General features: G+C 41.3%; 1 protein-coding gene across 2 annotated transcripts in view; it reads left to right on the forward strand.

Moving 5' to 3' along the window:
• Positions 1-771: 771 nt before the first annotated feature.
• The window catches only part of ELK3 (ETS transcription factor ELK3), a 128,936-nt gene continuing 109,581 nt past the window's right edge, over positions 772-20,126 (forward strand). Inside the window, exon 1 of one of the 2 annotated variants that reach the window (XM_086918146.1) lies at positions 772-1,088. The gene's annotated coding sequence lies outside the window, so the exon portion shown is untranslated. The remainder of the gene's footprint in view (positions 1,089-20,126) is intronic. The other variant, XM_086918141.1, reaches the window with a different exon arrangement.

Here is a 20,126-nt window from a genome sequence, read left to right on the forward strand (position 1 = left end):
TTGTCCAGAAGAGCACTGCCAACTTTCTCTGACGATTTTAAAAAATGGAAACCTTTTTGTTTTTTGTTTTTAAACAGTCTTGTTTCCTTTAAAGAAATTGGTATGCTTAAAAAAAAGGTTTCCCTTTTGAAATGCAATCACAGGGATGAAGGTCTTGCTGCCCCTTGAAGGCTACCATATATGTCCAACAGAGGGGAACGCAAATTGCGACCTGGTTAATGAATATTATTTATGTATGTCATTACCTGACCATCCCTGTGATTCCCAGTTACATGAACAGACCTATTATACATAGGTCAGTTTGCAAAATCATTTGCAAATATCAGGGCACAATTTGTGGTCGCTTTTACAAAATCCAATCCTCTTTCCATCACGCTAACGCAATGCGTTAGTAAATCTGTGCATTGGTAGTTTAAAATACTCACTTCCTGTTTTCACTAAAATTATATTTTTTCATGCGGTAACGTTTGGTAATGATATGACCATGTTGTGATGGCCGGTTGCAGTAAGGAGTTTTAAGGGTTTTGATGTTTGAGGCCTTCAGGCGAGCCCTTGCTGGCTGACAAAGGTCACACCTTGTGTTCTTAAGGGCTGTTGTGATCTGTGCACGCAGGATGGCAGAGCTCCACCCCACGGGTGTGTGGCAGGAAGAGGCTGACGTCTATGACAGATGGGGCTGCTGCGGCTGCCGGTGAGTGCTGTGTGTGGTTACTGTTCACTTCCTGCTCTCTGTGTGTGTGTGTGAGTGCGCGCGCGCGCCCCTGTGTGTCTAGGATTACAGTGATGCTGAACATCAGCGGCCAGAGAGAGAGAGCGAGGAGGAAAAGCCTGTTTACACAGACTGCAAACCGCCTAGGGAATAATGCAGTAAAGGAAGTGAGCCGGCTCTCTGTCTGACTACTCCAACTTCCTGCTCCCTCTCGCGCACACAGTTACAGCAAAAAAAGAAGAAAAAAAACCAGAATCTCATTACAAGAGCAGCAGCAACGTTTGCAGGCGCCTGTCAGCATGGGAACGGAGTGGATTTTACCTGTAGAATATTAAGAAATAAAGCAAGAAGAAACTTTTAAAGTGTATCGGACGTCTGGGTATGTACAAGGTGTGCGTGGGGGACCAAATAACCTGGTTCCCGATGTACAGATGTGTGTGTGTGTGTGTTTGCAGAGCGGATGCTGTGTGTGCTCGGCGGCTAACGGGCATCCCTCGGTAACGAGAGGCAGTATATGTGTGAGCTCAGCACACTGCAATTGGAAAACTGCCCGTGTAACTATTCCACGTGCAAGTCTGTAGCATTTACAACTAGAAGGTCGCACTTCGTGCAACACTCCCTTACAGCTTTATGGCTAGACTTGGTGCACGACTGGGTGAATTAATACGAGACGCTATCACTTTGTGCGACCCTTTGTGATGTAGAACTGTAGGGCTAAACTTTGTTCAAGACTTTTGTCATGCATAACTCTACAGGAAAACTGCGTGCGAAACTTGATGATTTATGATAGCAAGTATAAAGTCTGTGTGGGACTTTCTGATGTGAAACTATATTATGCGTTCAATAAGAATGTCATAAGTGTAATCACCGGGTACACTTTGAGTGCGGCTGTAATGATGTGTACCTACAGTCTGCATTGTGTGTAAAGACTTACTGATGGACAACTGCACCCTGTGTGAGATTACTGATGCAATGCGTAACTAGATAATGCTTTGTGTCAGAGTCTCAGATGAATAACTATCAGGTACACTGTGTGGGGCTGTCCTGGTGAATAACTACAGTCTACATTGTGTGTAAAGACTTACTGATGGACAACTGCACCCTGTGTGAGATTACTGTTGCAATGTGTAACTAGATAATGCTTTGTGTCAGAGTCTCAGAAGAATAACTATCAGGTACACTGTGTGTGGCTGTCCTGGTGAATAACTACAGGCTACATTGTGTGTAAAGACTTACTGATGGGCAACTGCACCCTGTGTGAGATTACTGATGCAATGTGTAACTAGACAATGCTTTGTGTCAGAGTCTCAGATGAATAACTATCAGGTACACTGTGTGTAAGGCTGTCCTGGTGAATAACTACAGGCTACATTGCGTGTAAAGCCTTACTGATGGACAACTGCACCCTGTGTGAGATTACTGATGCAATGTGTAACTAGATAATACTTTGTGTAAGAGTCTCAGATGTATAACTATCAGGTACACTGTGTGGCTGTCCTGGTGAATAACTACAGGCTACATTGCGTGTAAAGCCTTACTGATGGACAACTGCACCCTGTGTGAGATTACTGATGCAATGTGTAACTAGATAATGCTTTGTGTAAGAGTCTCAGATGAATAACTATCAGGTACACTAACTGTGTGTGGCTGTCCTGGTGAATAACTACAGGCTACCTTGTGTGTGGCTGTCCTGGTGAATAACTACAGGCTACATTGTGTGTGGCTGTCCTGGTGAATAACTACAGGCTACATTGCGTGTAAAGCCTTACTGATGGACAACTGCACCCTGTGTGAGATTACTGATGCAATGTGAAACTAGATAATGCTTTGTGTAAGAGTCTCAGATGTATAACTATCAGGTACACTGTGTGTAAGGCTGTCCTGGTGTATAACTACAGGCTACATTTTGTGCACGACTTACTGATGCAAAACTGCACTCTGTAAGATTACTGATGCAGAACTATAAAACTGATCTTTGCTAATACCACCTGGCGTATAAGGCTACACATTGTGTAATTCTTCATGGTGTATAACTGTAACACTACTTCTTCTGTAAGACTTACTGGTGCACAACTGTAAGGCTAAAGTGTGTGCAAGTCATCTTGGGATGTAGCTATAAAGTTACACACATGTGATGTTATGTTATTTTATGCTGTGTTGAACGAGATTTGTGTAGCGCTATATTGCCTTGTGTGATATTTCCAAATATATATATATATAAGACTACACTTACTGATGCATAATTATAAAGCCACACTTTCTGTAACACTTCCTGATGTATAACTGAAGGCTACACTCTGTGTAAGACTTACTGATGCACAATTATAAAACTATGCTTCGTGTTAGACTTATTGATGCACAAATATTAAAATGCACTTTAAGCAGGGATGTCTTATGCATTACTATAAGCCTATACTATGTGTAAGTCTTCCTGGCATAAAACTATAACATTCCCCTTTTTTGTAAAACTTCTGGGTGTATGCTTTAATTTTTTTATTCGTATATGGTTTACTGGTGTATAAGACTACAAAGTTATAGCAATTCCTGGCGTATACCTACAATGTTATTCTCTGTCTAGGTTTTACTAGTAACTAATTATAAATCTACAATATGTGTAACACTTCCTGATGTTTAACTATGGGTTTCTTGTACATAACTATAAGATTACATAAAGTGTAAGTCTTCCTGGTGTATTGCTGTCGAATTACACTTTGTGTGACACTTCTTGATGCCTAAATGTGAGACTTGACCTTGTGTAAGTCTTTCTGGTGTATAATTATAATACTACAGGTTGTGTAGGAGTCTCTAATGTATCACTTTAGTATTAGACTTGATGTGCAACTTCCTGATTAAAAACCGTATAGCTAAACTGTTTATAAAACAGATCTTGGTTTCGTATTTGTACATTTTATAAGTAGTAGGGTGCATGCTGTTGCATCAACTCTGTTTCTAAGAACTAAAGAAACGAAACGTGTCAACACATGAAGAAGTAAAGGGTTACCTCGGTTTAGACCCAGTACTCTGTAATAAGAGTGAGTAATTCACCGTGTATTCAAAGATTTTGAATATTCGAAATATGAAAACTCATCCTAGCAAGCATAGCACAGCAAAATAGCAAAACAAAGCAAAGCATATCATAAGTCAACGAAGCCCAACAAAATAACATACCACAACACAATCCAGTGTAGCACACTGTGACTTAAAATAACATAGGTTAATGTGACACGTCACAACACAACAACCTAAGAAATGACTCGGCATACCATAACAAAGCAGGGTATAGTTTAAGTAACTTAACATAGCCCAGCATAGTTTAATACAGCATAACAAAATGTCACACAATATGCCACTTCAACATACCGAACACAACCCAACATAAGAGAAGCCGGCACCGGATTCAGTTTACATTTCCTGCTGTTTTAACCACAAGTAACTGCGAGGCCGAAATGCAGGGCGCATCTTGCGTTTGCCCGGCCCTGAATGAATGTTGTTAAATCAGACAGTGTCCAGTATGGACCATCAGTGTTGACACAGTACACATCACTGTGGACGTTGGTTATAGAAGATAACGTGTTTACAGCGAGCGGGGCAGCAGCGGCGGCTTTTAAAGGGAGTTTGGGGCGAGTTTCTAGCTTGTCTGGAAACAGCAAGGCTAATTGCCATGCGCTTCCGGTTTGAAACTGGCAGCAGACAACATCTTGAAAATGACTCACTGGTGCGCACAAAGAGGGCCTGTGGTTTCCTCCTTCTCAGGTTCATGCGCTTACGGAGTACAATTTTCTTTGTAGTTATTCGGGTTTCTCTTTTTTTTTTCCATCCCTGGCCACCATCAGCCAAAAAGGCAGAAAAATGGAGAGTTGTTTTTGGAGCAGGGTGTCAGCGTTCGAGGTGCCGGTGCGGCCGGGAGGCACAGAACAGAGTTGTCTTGAATTTTCCATTGGCCGCAGGAAGGGAGCAGGTTTAGTCATGGCTAAGTAATGTCTGCGCACACCAACTAATCTCATTAGGAGTTTCCGTTCCCCTGCTCAGGAGGGGGTGTGTGCGGGCCCGAGGGGCGGCTGCCATTGTTATGAGGAAGGGCGACCACTCGAACCTTTCTGTACTCGGCGAAGGACCGAGACAGGGCCTTTTAAATCCAGCATCGCTGCTCAATCATGCCTCGTGTGCTCAGCTGTCTAGATAGCGCTTGAGGTGCCCAGGGGCTGCTTCTCTGCGCAGAGCAAGTCTCTCCGTGACTCTAGTGGATTCATTTTTGGCTGGCATCACTCTGTTTGAGTTGCTGTTTGTCTCTCTCCTTCTTTTCGGTTCATTTTACGGAATGCGAGAACTGAACTCCTTGCATATAGTGTGACGCTCACAAAAAACCTGCCAAATATGTGTGGGGAAACGTAAACGGTAAGCAGGGCCGTTGGAATGATGCAACAGGGAGGGCCAAATTATGCGTCAGGGTGAATAAAATTATGCGGCAACAAAAGGCAAAGCATGCAGCATATTGCAGCATATTTTGTGATAGTATTAATGCATCCTTTGTCATTTTCAAACTCGTTAACATTGCCTGAGCATTGGCTGCACCTCATTAGTACAAGCTTAACTCCCAAATATAGCAATAAGCAACAAAAAGTAACTAGTCAACCTATGCAAAGGGCCTTCCACTGCATGGCAACCAGTGCCACTGCATTTTTAGTAATTTTGAACCGTTTGAGCTAGAATTTTTTTTATTAGAATCTGCAGATTACACGGCTGATGATGGATTATGTGGCAAATGAGGCATACCTATAATTTTGCAAAACCGCCACTGGCGTACAATCACATCAATCCAGTGGCCCTATAGTAAAGTAACTTAATGGGTTGTGCCCTTTTTGTTAAAACGTGAATCTGGGCAGGACTTATTCCGCCTTTTTTCCTTCCAGAGGTGGATAAAAATAGTGCAGTTAAATTGGTCAATAGTATTACTCACTATTGGTCATTATAGAAGCATTACATACCAAACTGCTTCTTGACTCTTAAATAAAAACTCTTATTATTGAACTCAATTATGCTCTGTTCATCTGCCCTGGAAAGACACACAGTACTGCTCCTGGGCTTGGATATTGTGACCTACAAATGATGCAACGCTCTCTGCAAGAAGCGTTCAACCCACTAAAAATACACACCTGCGTCCCTCCCCATATCCTACCGACTATCACCAGAACGGCACAATGTGCCTAGAAGTCTCAGTTCATTATTCTTCATTCATTTCCTTCTGATCCTGTCTTCTAGATGTACTGTTTGTGACTGTGCTGGTGGGCCATTTATGTTTTCTCTTGCTTTTGGTGTTGCTGGACATAGGTGCAGTGCCAGGACCTCCCCAGCCCTCTCTCCTGTTGCATGGGTACCAGAGCTTAATTTATAAAATGATGAATGCAAGTACTGAATACCAGGGCTGCTTATTTTGATTCCATCTCAGGCCTATTTAATCGTCCACCAGACACTCCCTGCCTATTTATCTCACTCTTGCAGTTTGTTCTCCTCCCTTTGTCACTGTTTTTCCACCTTTTTTATTCTTTCCCCTTTTTGTGTTTTTCTTTCTCTTGCTCTAGATCAAAATCTACTGAGAAAAAAGAAGTGCCAGTTCCCAAAAATGAGTGTGGGTGGGACCCCCCTGCAACCACCTCCTCAATTTAAGCACTGGGTATCTCCCACACTTCCCTCCAAATGTTCCCATCTTTGTGTCTCTAGCATTTTGTTCACATGAAAGCAACCAGCACCCTCCACCTCCTGTAATTCACTAAAAGTGTGATACCCTAATATCGTTGTTAGAATATCGCCTGACATATATATAGTGTCCTAAAGAACATCAACAAACATCAGTGGATAATATAAATATATACCTAATAGAACGAAATTTTTGCAAACAATATTTATCACAAGATAGCGATATACAATATCTCATAATATATACAATATCCTGACATACAACCTCCTTAAGGTTTTGTTTTCTCCCTTATACTATAGAATTTATTCAGGTATTATCAAGGCACCCTGCTGTCCACCTCAAACATCACAATCCATTACTAAAGCAATGACTCCTAGCTCTTCCTTCGAGCACTTTTGACAGCTGGCATTCACCTTCCCAGATCTTGCCTCAACTGTATCTGCCACACTGTTCCCATGAGGCACAGGGTCAAGACTGATTTGCATATCACTGTGTCTGAACTGAGGTGGCGAAGTGAGCTAAAGAACGATGATGGATTCAACCCAGATCTGTGACTGGGGCGAGTGTCTGAAAAGTTTCAGAGCTCTGTCCATCATCTCCTTGTGTTTGCTTTGTTCGCCCTAAGTTGGCAGGGTATGCCCAGACGTTGGTGCCTTGCTCACTTTGCCACTGGATTCAAGCTAGCCTGGCTGACGAGGGCTGTTAAAACGAAACCAGTCACAAGATGTTTGTTTCTGGCCCAGGGTAGACATGGTTTGGCAGTTCGGGCTGGACTGTTTCCATGAGGCACAGGGTCAAGACTGATTTGCAAATAGCTGTGTCTGAACTGGTGTGGCGAAGTGAGCTAGATGATGGATTCAACCCAGATATGTGATTGGGGGTGAGTGTCTGAAAAGTTTCAGCGCTCCATCCATCATCTCCTTGTGTTTGCTCAACTGTATCTACTCATTGAAGTTAGCCCTATACCTCAAAATCTATCCTACAAAAATGAACGTGTTCTCCTGCATAGCAATACCCATCAAACCAAACTACAAGCTACTCTTACAGAGTAACGGCCACCCATCCATGCATGCTCTTCTGCATCTTGTTAGCGGTTTACAGTGGCGTATAAAATGAACTGCAATACAATGCAGTTAAAAAGACTTCAAAACCTAAGTGGACCACCATGTCTCAAAGCTCAGGATCTCTGTAGGTTGCACATCTATCTGCCATTTCGACTTCACTCAGTTCAAAACACTGAAAGCCTACATTGAAGTATTTCGAAAGGAGCCTTTCTCCTGCTAGATGCCTAAAGTCTGCAATTGCTAACACCCTCACCTGAGAAGTGTCAGCAGAATGACATCTAGCTGAATATCACATATCTCAGTGAGTGCTGTAAATTTAGCTCTCACAAATAGCCACGTGTAAGCAAACCTCAGATAGCATGTAGATTATGTGTTTTTCCAGCAAGACGTCAGTGAGTTAAATACTAGCTGCTGACATCTGCCATCATCTGCATAACACGAGTTTGAAGCTTGGCAGTCCATCCTACCAAGTTTATTAAATTGTACATCATTGACGTTGGCTATAGCAGCAGCTGCTCTTAAAAAATATTTTTCAAGACGCAAAACTGCGATAATAATCACATTATATTAAAATATGTCATGAAGCTCTCCATACTTAGCTGTATTGTCACTTCCTGTTCCACTTTAATGATTTTCTTTTTTGTATTTGCAAGTCTTTTGGTTTCCTCATAGCAAAACTTCAGCTGCTGTTTCCTGTCTGTTCTAACTGCCAGCACCGGGCAGTGATATTTTGCTGTGCATCAGTGCTTTAAACAACAACATGCTATAATTACTTGTATCCATCCTTCATCTTGGTGTCCCACTACACTCTGCTCCTTCACCACACCCGTAATGCGTTTACGGCATTGTCTGACACGCACAAGAGTGATAGAAGAATGCTTGAATTAATTTCAGCTACTGACAATCACCCTAGGCCAAATTTCAGTCCATTTTTTCACCCACTGTGCCACTCTAGACTGATACCTGCCATGTGAACTCAGTGTAGGTATAATCCAGTAGGAACAGTCCAACCCAAACCCGAGACATGATCACCTCCATTTGTGTAATCAAACAACTCCAATTGATGGTGGCCTTTTTAGGCCACATCACTCAGGTTCAGCTTGAGTCCTATGGTACAGTGAGCACGGGACCATGTCTTGGCTGCGACTGCAACAAACAGCAGTGATGGAAGGAATGCATGAATTACATTCAGCCACTGGTGAGCACTAAAGACCACATTCAAGGCCATCGGTTATGGCCCACTATGCCATTTTCAACGGAGTCCTTCAATATGCAAATTAGTCTTCGCCCTCTTCCAGCAGGAACAGTCCAGCCCGAACTGCCTGGCCAGGTCCTCTCCAGGAGGGAATATAAACAACCCTTGACTTTAGGTTTCCAACTCTTATTCTTCCAGTTGCGGTCATCTTTACTTTCCCACCTCCATTATCTGCTCCACCATTGACCTTTTGTTTCTCCATCTCTCACTATTAGATGAAAATATCTGTTTTGAGGTCTTGACAGCTTTATATAAAAAAAAATCTGAAAAAATACACATATATAATTAAATTAAGGGGCTGCATGTCAGTGGGTCTGTTAAACTGTCATTCACATTTTTGCATCATCCTTGTGTATTTAAGCTATATCTTCAAGTTACAATAATTCAAAGGCTAAAGCACCTTTTTTGTGCCCCAATAACTATCATATTTTCCTTTGATGCGCATCAAAACTAAGGAGAGTTTCTATAACTGTTATAAGTACACCTGCCTGGCAGAAAAGATGTGTACTGATAAATTAAAGATGTATGCAATGCTTATGTTTTTTATTTAACATTTTCACCGCACGCACATGGCTGCCAAATTTTGGTGGTATTTTTTCCTTTTCTTTTACTGGTATACACTTGCAGTAAAAATACCCACCACATCAGCTATTCAAGGACAGACCCATTGGCTTTGCCAATGTTTCTTAGGTTTTGCTTTAATTGCCATTTTGGACAAAACTATTGGCAGGATTTATAGATGGGCAGAACTGGAGCCAAACAAAGTTGAAGGCCTCCACCAGCCATGGCTAAAGGAACCACACTCCATGTGGGAGGGGACAGAACTGGCCACGCGCATAGGATAGTTTGAGAGGGTGCAGGTACTCTGATTGGCACTTATAAGAAGACATCAGGTGTTGTATATCATTAGGCTTGTGAGTTTCCAAGACAGGGGTTATGATGCTCTGGTGGGGCCCGTAGGTCTCTCATGCTAATCGCAGGTCTGGCCTTGGGATGAGTTTGGTAAGTAAACAGCGCGGTCTTGGTGCTCTTCTTTCCTCCTCTTGGTGCATTAGCCACTCGTTGCTGTCTGACTTGGATGATTGGGGACTACGACTCATGTTCAGTCACATGTTTGCATAGGGGTTTTGCCTACAGTGTGCTTCGCCTGGATTGGCTGTCTTCCTTTCACTGTCCACTTCAAAAAATGTTTCCCCAAAAGTTTGGACCTCGATCACCTCCCTCCCGCTCTTATTTTTGTTAATGGGGTGGAATAGGTGTTCCTAGTCTGCCCACTTCTCTGTTCACTTTAAAAAGTGCATTGCTAACGGCATGCTCCCTATACACTGTATGTGTATGTTGATGACGTGTTTATATGCGTGGCTCACTTTCCCTTTCTGCCCCCTTTACTTCTTTGCATCTTCACCCCCACTTTCCTGCTGCCATATTCTTTTGAAAACCTTCTTTGTCTTTCCAACCTTCTTCCTGAGGAAACCTTTGCCTGGATGCACAGATTGCATTCCTAAAGCCCTAGAGTGGTGTAGTTCCTATATTCCCAATAGGCTCTCTGCATTTGGAATAATATATCCTATAGATTTGACGTAGGACTGAGGTCAACTAGGTCTCTATCGAATATACTAAACTTAATTGTGTGTGTGCCAGCTAACTCAGAGGTCACTAGAAACTTTCTCGAATACACAAGAAGGAATTCGTTTCTGACAACCGCATAAACATGACAACTTTGTTTCCCAAGAATACGAATATATCTCCCAGAGTCACGGAAATAATAGATAAGTATTTCACTCAGTCAATCGTGCATGCTTCGTTTCTACAGAGTTTCAGAGAAATAGTGAGACGGGCGTTTTCAATAAAAAGGGTTTATTGAACAGTCTTCTTTCTCATGCAAGAGAGGTGAACTGCTACAATCGTTATGCAGACTGCAAAGTATAATGCGTACAGCTTTAAACAGTAATATGAAATAATACTGTAAGAGCATTGTATGGTTTCTAAGTAATATAAAAATACACACATAAAAACATAGACTAAAATACTCAACTGGTGCTTCTAAAATACGCCTACCCCAGTGTACCTAACCTAAGTCTAGTACTAGGGAAGAAGTAGGTATTGTGTAGCATAGGTTTGGTTGTTTTTGCCAAGAATCTACCAAAGGTTTCTCTAGGTTCTAATCAGCTCCATACCTTGTTAGAATGAAGGAGGTCTGGTATCTCTGATTCGGGACTCAATTTCCCACCACCCCGCAAGGGGAGCTGGAAACACTGGAGCTGGATTCTCGGCAGGAAAAGGGCAGCTTTCTGATCAGTGCATCAGCTGGAGAGTCGGATTCCTTCTGCACTTGCTGTAGCGAGCTCCGTCGGGCAAGTAGGTCTTCGAACTGCTTTGAACCACTGTATCTTGCTAGAGCAAGTGAAGGTATATTTATGCCTTGAAGGTGTTTAAGAAGGCCATGATTTGACGTAAAGTCGGGCATATGAACGTCAGGAAAGAACTCCTAGGGAATAGTTGTTCTTTGTAAAGTAACTAAGTTCTTGGACAAATCAATATTCAGGCAAGGGAAAGTCTCTGACTGCTTAAGCTGGTTTTCCAAAAAGTTGTTGTGACGTTTGGTATGGGTGGAAGTAGGCATGCCTGTATTTGGGTAGCATGGGCTATGCCTAAATAAGTGCTTGATTTCTATGCCTATATAAGGGCAATGTGAATTGTACCTATATAAGAGCATGAATCGGAAAAATTCACTCTGAGCTTAAAACGCCACACAACACTAGGCAGCTTTTGCACCACCCTATTCCCCCTTTGCACTACTGTAAGATATCAGGTTCCATGTTGCTACATCTATTCCTTCTTCACCCTCCTCAAAATATGCACTGCTTGCCTGCCCAACACCCCATGTGCAAGTGCATCTGGGTGAGTGTGTTGGCATGTTTTGCAGTGTGTGCTTGTCTGACTCCTTTTTCTCCCCTCGCTGTTCTACCACTCATATTATTGAACTCCTGGACTCTCAGTATTACATTCTTTCGCACAGGGACCAATCAAATCAACCATGATGGTGGATCACGATAATCCTACAAATTCTGTGGATCTGCATACCCCAACAGCAACCGATGTCCAGCGACTTCAAGCTCCTCTCCTGCCACTTTCTTTTGACTGCTACATACAAAATCACATTTTATCCCATCTACCAACCACCTGGCCCCAACCCAGCATTCAGCACCAATCTGTCTGAGCACTTCATAGCAGCCTCCATCAACCAACCATCTCTTGTGGCAACCTCTGACTAGGCAATAATCTCAAAAGACCATGAAAGATGTCTACCTCAACCGACTGTCCAATGCAAATATTACACGGTTTGCCAAGCTGCCAACCCTCAGTAAGAGAAACTGGCCCTACCTCATTGACATCGCCCTTGACCGGACCTACAACTCCTTAACTCACAGAGGCCAACCAAACTGATAACAACAATGATCAAATCTTTCACAAGATCCTCTGCATAATATTCTACCAGCCCTATCTTACCCCAGCAAAGATGTTAAGACCCTTTTAGGGGACAGTCAATATCACCCTCCATATGGCAACATACTCCCTGGCTCTGACAAAACGACAGATATGAAACCAAACCATTTACGCCTTGGTATATCCAGACACTTATCAGTAGCAAGAGTGCCAATTGACTGCAAGAAAAGAAGTGGAGCTGAACAGAGTTGGAAGATGACCAGCTGCCGGAAACAACTCCAAACTAAATGCAGACAGCTCATCACACAGTCTAAGGCTGCCTTCTAGAGAAATGCTATTATTCAAGACTCCAACAGACATCGGGCATACTTGAAGACCATTACGATTGGCGTGAATCCCCTCATTCGACCCCCCTCCACTTGCGTATTCTAAGGAGACCCACTCAGCTATTAACAGACTATTTAAGAAATCGGATAGTTAAGATAAGATAACATATTGACAGCACAATCACTTCTGGCATCCCCACAATGAGGCATCCTCATCAGTCTAGAGTTGACATTAAGATTACTATTAATTTGGTGCAATCTGTTCCTTATCTACAGTTACACTTTCCAATGTGCTTATGCATTTCATTATTAAATATATCATTTTAAATTACGTTAAATCAAATATGACCCCTTACTACACCTTTATTGCAAGTCTAACCCCAACTCAGGTTAAAAATTCAATATGGTATGTTATTCCAATTAATTAAATATACAATATTCGTTATGAATAAAAAAAAGCATTTACATTTTTGCTCTTCATTCAGTTGTTCTAAATGTGATACTTATGTTAACCCCAGCCCATGATAAACATTTAGGGCCTCATTCCATGGCCTCTCTATGTGGGTCGGTCATGCCACATCTGGCAAATTCCAATAGCACAGATTGTGGTAGTTAATGGGTACAGTATTACCTGCCCATTCCGAGTCCTGCACCTCAAAGTGGAAGAAATCAGGTAACCTTGCATGTTTCCCCCTTTCAAGTTGTTAAACTTGAAATGTGCAGTATTTATCTTGACAAATGCAGCCAGGTTTTACCTGGAAATATTTATGTGGGGCAAAAGTACCCTATTGCTGCATTTGTTGTAATCCATATTCACTACAAACACCTATTTTTATCCAGATCGATTGCTCGTCCCTTTAGAATTAGGGTTTGAGGTTTTTTTTTAAATTAGCTGTAATGCAATTCTATTCTATGATGCCATGAGTGATGTTATTTACAGGTGAGCAGAGCAAGTTACAGTTAGTTGACAGAAAGGTAATTGGCAAATTCCAGTGTTTTTTGGTTTCTAAACATTATCTCTTGTCTCATTCTGTCACCTAATTATAATTTCACTTTAACCTTTGTTTTTTTAAGTTAGTTTAATTTTTTTAATGTACCTCAAGATCTGTTATTTTTAACTGTAACGTCACTTTAACCTTTGGGTTTTTTCACAGAATTTCTGTTTTTCTTCACTATATTCTAAATTAAGCATGTGCAAAACCTTCTTCTGGTGATAGTCCCACAGCCCCTCGCCATGCACAGTGTGGGTTGGTCACATGGACTTGCCTGTGGACAACCCCTGATGCGCACTGCCTTCGGTACTGCCACAGCATCTCTCTCATAGGAGACTCGCTGGGTCCTGCAGCAGTACTGCTGAACTGGCAGCAAAAACATTTTTTTAAATTTAAACATGGGTGAGTCCCTATAGGCCCCCACATGGGCCTTGGGGTCAGGGTGTGCTCAGCCTGCACCCTGGTGTGGCCTTTTCTGATATTTTTCAGGACTTGTCCCTGAGTCCTGTAATGGCACTTGCAATGTTATTTTCAATGTTTCGGCCAGCCAATCAGATCCTTTTAGTACCAGCACCTTTACTGTGGTGCCAAATTGACTGATGAGATTAAAAACTCAACCAATCAGGTCTGGTTATTTTTTTAGTTTTGGTGCCGCTGTACTGTACCATGGGAGTAAAGAAGCATCAATGGTCCAGATGTCTCAAACGTTTTCTGAGGGTTCATCCTATCATGCCACACCCAAGACCCTCCTTAAATGCTAATTTCTCAAAAACTGCTGAACGGATTTACACCAAATCACAAAAACCAATAAGCAAATTGTTCTAACTTTGAAATTCTGTTCAACTGTTTTTGTCTGTATTGGAGAGCACAGTTTCCTATGGGAAATTAAATTGGAAAATGCACTTTTGGCACCCCACCTTCTAGACCCCGTTTGACAGATCAGCACAAAACTTTCCATGAAGGAGCCAAAGTGGCTGAACTTTTTATTGGGAGTTTTTTTTGTAAATTAGTTAAACAGCACAAAAGTTATTATAGAAACGAAAAATGCCCTGCCTATGGAACATCTGACCTAACTGTACACAGGTGCTAGCCAGTGTATAGTTAGGTCAGACACACATGCTCATTTAGAAAAGTGACAAGACCTTATCCATATTTGCGGCTAAATCTTTAAGCATGGAATAAGTAAGTGGCACTTGTGCCAAGATTTTGGTTCTGACCAATAATGAGTGTCACGCTTTTGTCAGGGCAAAGCTATGCTCTCCAACAACCTGCAATGAGAGTGAAATACATTTGCCAGGAGCAACTTTTGCTAATTTCAGGTTGGCTTGGATGGTATTTCACCGATCCAATGCTGTAACACGGTGCTTGGAATGATAAGAAGCCTTTGTCAATTTTTCACCTCTGTGTGGATAGCCCTAGTTAGATGATGATTTATGTAGAAGTTGATAAGCAAAATGCCAAACTCTCTGTGGTATAAAGGTACAGAAAAGAGCTGAACAGGGACTATCAGAAGAAAATAAAAAAAGAGATTTGGTCGCAGAGGAGCAAAAATCCAGGACAAAAATAGTAGCAGATTGGTGATGAATGTGAAGAAGAAAAAAAAGGACTAATGGATTGCAACATATCTATTACTCAAAACATTTAACTCCATGCTGCATTGGGAATCTCAAGCTGTAATCTATGGACAGACCACTATCTCGGAGAGGTCTGCTCATAAGGGTTAGCCACACCCCTTTCTTCCAACAAATAGGATCGAGTAGGAACAAGAAGGAGTAGGAAGAAGAAGAAGAACCCAGGGTTTACATCTTTCCTCGGATGCAAGGCTGTGTACTCCAATCAAAGCATTTGCCCTCTGGCGCTCCACACATTTCGTAATAACAAAAGAGAGAGTAAGGGGTTATCCAAGGGGGTGGATGGAGGTACTCCTAGTCCCTTAGACTTTGGATATATAAACAACAGAAGAAGTATCCCAGCAGGACTAACCCAATGGTCCTAAAAAGGGAGAGGGAGATGCGGAAAAAAAGAAAATTATTCTTTTGATTAGAAACCCCTCACTCACCAACCTGGTTGGTGACATGCTTCATCATCGTTGCCCACCTGGACAGCCGAGTGCCATCCAGGTGCTCTGTGACCACTGACTATAGTGGAGCTGGTTATTTTGTGAAATAGAGTGCAAAAAATAGTGAAGTTAAAATTTTTCCAAGTATGACTTTCATGAAAAATTCTTTATTCCGAAGCTACTTGTCAATATTAAAATACGGTATGAGATACTTCAGTTGTATACAATGACCAACTGTATCTATGTGAAGGTGAAAAAGGTCTAAATGCTTCAACCTGTGGTGGAAAATAACCAGCTCCACTGTAGTCAGGTGTTGTAGCACACCTGGATGGCACTCGGCTGTCCAGGTGGGCCCCGATGATGAAGCATGTCACCAACCAGGTTGGTGAGTGAGGGGTTTCTAAACAAAAGAATAATTTAATTTTTTTCCGCATCTCCGTCTCCCTTTTTAGGACCATTGGGTTGGTCCTGCTGGGATGCTCCATGCATTTCGCCAAGAACCCCTTTGGGTCACTGCCACTACAGAAACACTAGCTTGGTGTAGACTGCTAGGACGCCCAGCCGTGTGGCAAATGTGGAACCCAAAGACTCACTCTCTCAGCTTCAGGTAAGTTCCTGGTGCGTATGTAACAATGTCTGCATCTGAACCAACCAGAGCACCAATCACATCAAATAAATTGCATGGCCAAAGCGGGTAGCCTTTGTCATCTAATTGTTGTAGCAACTACATACAACATTTGCATATAACAAGTTATGCTGAGTTTCAAAAACTAGCATGTACAGAGTTTTGTGCAATTTACTTAAAACGCATGACTATTGTGAGCATTGCCTTCTAAAAGATGTGTCAGTCAATAAAATATGTATTACACTTCTTATAATGGTAGCAAATATATTTATGAGCAAACACATAACAATGGATATGATGCTCGCCACAACCAATAAAAACTAATGTAAAAAACAAAGAAAATCTTTGAAAAAACTAAAGCTAGGAGAAATTCTTCAAGTTGGGATTATAAAAACAGATAATATGATGGTAGATTAGAATCCAAAGATCCATACAATTCACATGTCCTATCTGGTCATCACGATCTGCATGATGGTCCCCAGATTTACCTTTGTTTACGTTGTATCTGCATTCTAGCCCTTTACTAAAACTGTGTTGTAGACAGAGGTCTTTTCAGGCAAGTGCATTATCTTTCCTACAGATTGTATCCACAGCACTTTAAGGACATGGGAGGTCGTTCAGAATGTGACACTGCTCCCACCCTGCCAAACTCCCAGCTCTGTCTATGCCTGGTTATTGTCTTTTTTTATGGACCTTTTACCAAGTTAATTTTCGGCAAGTATGACTTGCTGGAATCTATCAAGGGAAAAGTGTGAGGGAGTGAGAATTATCAAACATCTCGTAATTCTGATCCCTAGGTAAACAGGTTTTTGCACGGGAATCAGAATCCTGCACTGGACTTTTAATGAGGGCCTTAGTCAGAGGATGCCTTGGACATTGATTCACAAAATGCCAGGAATAGCGGAAGTGACATCACACATCCTTTGACCTCATGACTTCTCAAGATGTGACACTTTATGACCTTTGACCCTGAATCATCCTAGGAGTTGCTATCACATGAGCGTGACCCTCATGACCTCATGACTTCACAATAGTAGACAACACTGAAGTTGAGATTCCCATAATAAAGTGCACATTTAAATCAATGATATAGTAGTTACTAACACAAGTAGATGTCTATTGTAGATATCAATTATTATCTAATTAGGATGCTAAGATGATATTCTCCAGAAACATTGTGTATTTCTTTTCTATTGCATCAAAAACTGTGTTCGTTCAAAGTGGATTATATAGTGTCACATAAATATAGAGCAACACTGGATATCAAAATTGATTATTATACCATAAAATGTAAGATTTGAATGATTACTGTTGTGTGTAACTCAATGAGAAAATGTATTCTTAAATCATAGACACAAAAAAGATTTAAGACACATTAGTGGTGTGTCCTTGTATTAATTTATATGGGCCACATAATGAATATGAGCCATGTTAATGGCTGAAATGATTCCTTATCATTGTTGATGTATTTTGTTTGATGATCACTTTTAGGGCTTAATCACTCATGCTAAGCATTTTTCATGTGTTCTCAGTTGTCTCCGCCATTGGAAACCTCTCACATGGCTGCCTATCTTGAACAAGGCCAAAATACCATAATGACAGCCACCAGCCCTATTTCAGGATGAGGCAACAATCACTAGGGATACTGCTGGAAACCTCCATGTTAGGCATAGTGGTCCCAAGCAGGTGAATTGCGCAAGGCCCCCCACAGTCATTGAAAAAGTCTCTGCTTATCAGGGTCTATGAATAAGGATTTTTATGGACCAGAGATTTGTAATCCCTGTAAGGATGTCCAACCTGAATCCAGGGGAGCCAGATTCATGTCAGAGTTTCATTATTACCACTAACTTTATAAATGAGTTCACTTTGAAGTCATTATATGTCAAATTAGTTTATTGACAGATAGAAATAAGGTATTGAAGTGAATTAAAAAGTATTTTTTGCTCTTTCTTTATCATTCTTCTAAATATAATTTTTAATTATTTATCATTGTGATCAATCAAATTTTTTACAAAGGAAAGACAAAGAAAGAAGCCGACAACAATGATTACATGTGTCGGTTCTTCAGGGCTAATATGCTCTTACAATTAGCAAACACTTTTCATCTTAAGGTCAAAGCCATTTGCACTGGCCAAAATTCACCCATTTCTGGTCATGGTAACTTCTGGTTAAAGGCACAATTCATTAATCTTCTATCTTATTTGTATCAAATCGTGCACGATAAACTCCAATCACACCAGACTAAGGCAGCTAATGTAAAAAGAAACATTGCTTTTGCTAATTTTAACACTATACTAGCCCCATAGAAGTTGTGCTTCGTTCTTCCCCCCAAAAAAAATTAACCAGAAGAAATATGGCAAAAGAGTAAAAAGACTTTTTAATTGAAAAAAGTTTGCTTCAAGTCCTTATTTCTGGCAGTTATAAATAAATTTTAGTTTAGCTTGGGAATAACTCAACAAGTTTTGAGGTCTATTTCTGCCGACCTCTTGTGAGGTGTCCTAATGAGTACAATTACTAAAACTAATTTATGAGAATATCATGAAATCTGTCATGGAACTATCACTCCAATACCTGCACACAACACCTCTGGAATGTAGTAAAATGCAAACATTCGGGCATTATGAAGGAATGGTCAGCAGCTATTATTATAAAATCTTCTAAAGAGCATAGCTACCAAAATAGGGGGTTCCAGTGCTATTAACAACAGGTAGGGCAGGACCGTCAAATAACTAATTAAATCAGCCAGGTTGTCAAGTTCTTGCAAAAGATGGTCGGCGAAGTGAAACTTCTCAGGGACATGGGACAGTATTTCATTGCTTTGGGCCCATCCGAGCACGTATGACTCAGGGAACTGTGTAGAGAGATCGATTGCTCGAGCACGTGGGAGGGCTGGTAAGGAACCATCAGTTTGTGCAAGGAACTGCGGACCAGTCTATGATCTGGCTTTATGCATAAAGCATAATGCTTTCAACTGGATCCACTTGTCTACTGCGAGCCAATGAAGGTCGCGGAGGAGACCTAACAATGATGCATGTTTCAGTAGTTGGAACGGAAGCCTGGTGGTAGAGTTCTGGGCCACTTGAAGGCGTTGTATAGAGGCATTATCAGCCCCAAGATACTGAATGCTGCCATAGTCCAGCCTTGATAACATCAAGGCCGGAATAACTGTCCTTTGGGCTTAGAAAGGCAGCATCCAAATTATGTTTTTTAGCTATTTCAGAAGGGTTGTTTTATCATTCTAGGCTACTTTGGCCACCTTTGGTGTCATTGATAGGTTGGAATCCAGCCAGAATTCTAAGTTCTTTACCTTGTGGGCTTGTTCTGGAATAGCACCTACAGTCTCAGGCCAGTGCTGAGGTACCCAGAGTAGGGTTTTCTTGCCCAGCACCTTTATCTAAGTCTTATTGCCTATTTGTAGAGGAGACATTTCACATCTTGCAATCTGCACGCAGGATATGCTGAAATACCTGAAACGGATTCTGGCCTGGTCATTATGTACCTTACCTATAGCAAGTATTCCATTTCAAGGTAGGTGGTCTATGTGTGAAAAAGAATACATTGAAACCATTTTCAAGTGATATTTTCTCCTGCCTATCAGTGGAAGGACTAGGAAGAGATTACTTCAGATATGTATGAATACATAGAAAAAGCCCATCTTTGTAAGGTTCGCTTTTTTATTGATTGGTAGGTAGTCATTCTACACTGGTTTACAAAATTTCTATATTTTAGCTTTTGTTTATGTGTGTGATGAAAGAAAAGAGCTCTGATTGGGTAAACAATAAGGAGGGATTGGATTATATGTTGCAGAGCCCGTTGTCTGAGTGATAATTCGCTATGCATATTTGACATTGGTCTTAAACATGTTATCGTATTATGTATATTTGTTGGATATTTTTGTTTATTTTGGAAACCCAGTGGGTTAGGACATATTATGCTGAATTATCTTTGCTAAAT

Source organism: Lissotriton vulgaris, chromosome 1_1, assembly GCF_964263255.1.
Source record: "Lissotriton vulgaris chromosome 1_1, aLisVul1.2, whole genome shotgun sequence".
NCBI lineage: Eukaryota > Metazoa > Chordata > Amphibia > Caudata > Salamandridae > Lissotriton > Lissotriton vulgaris.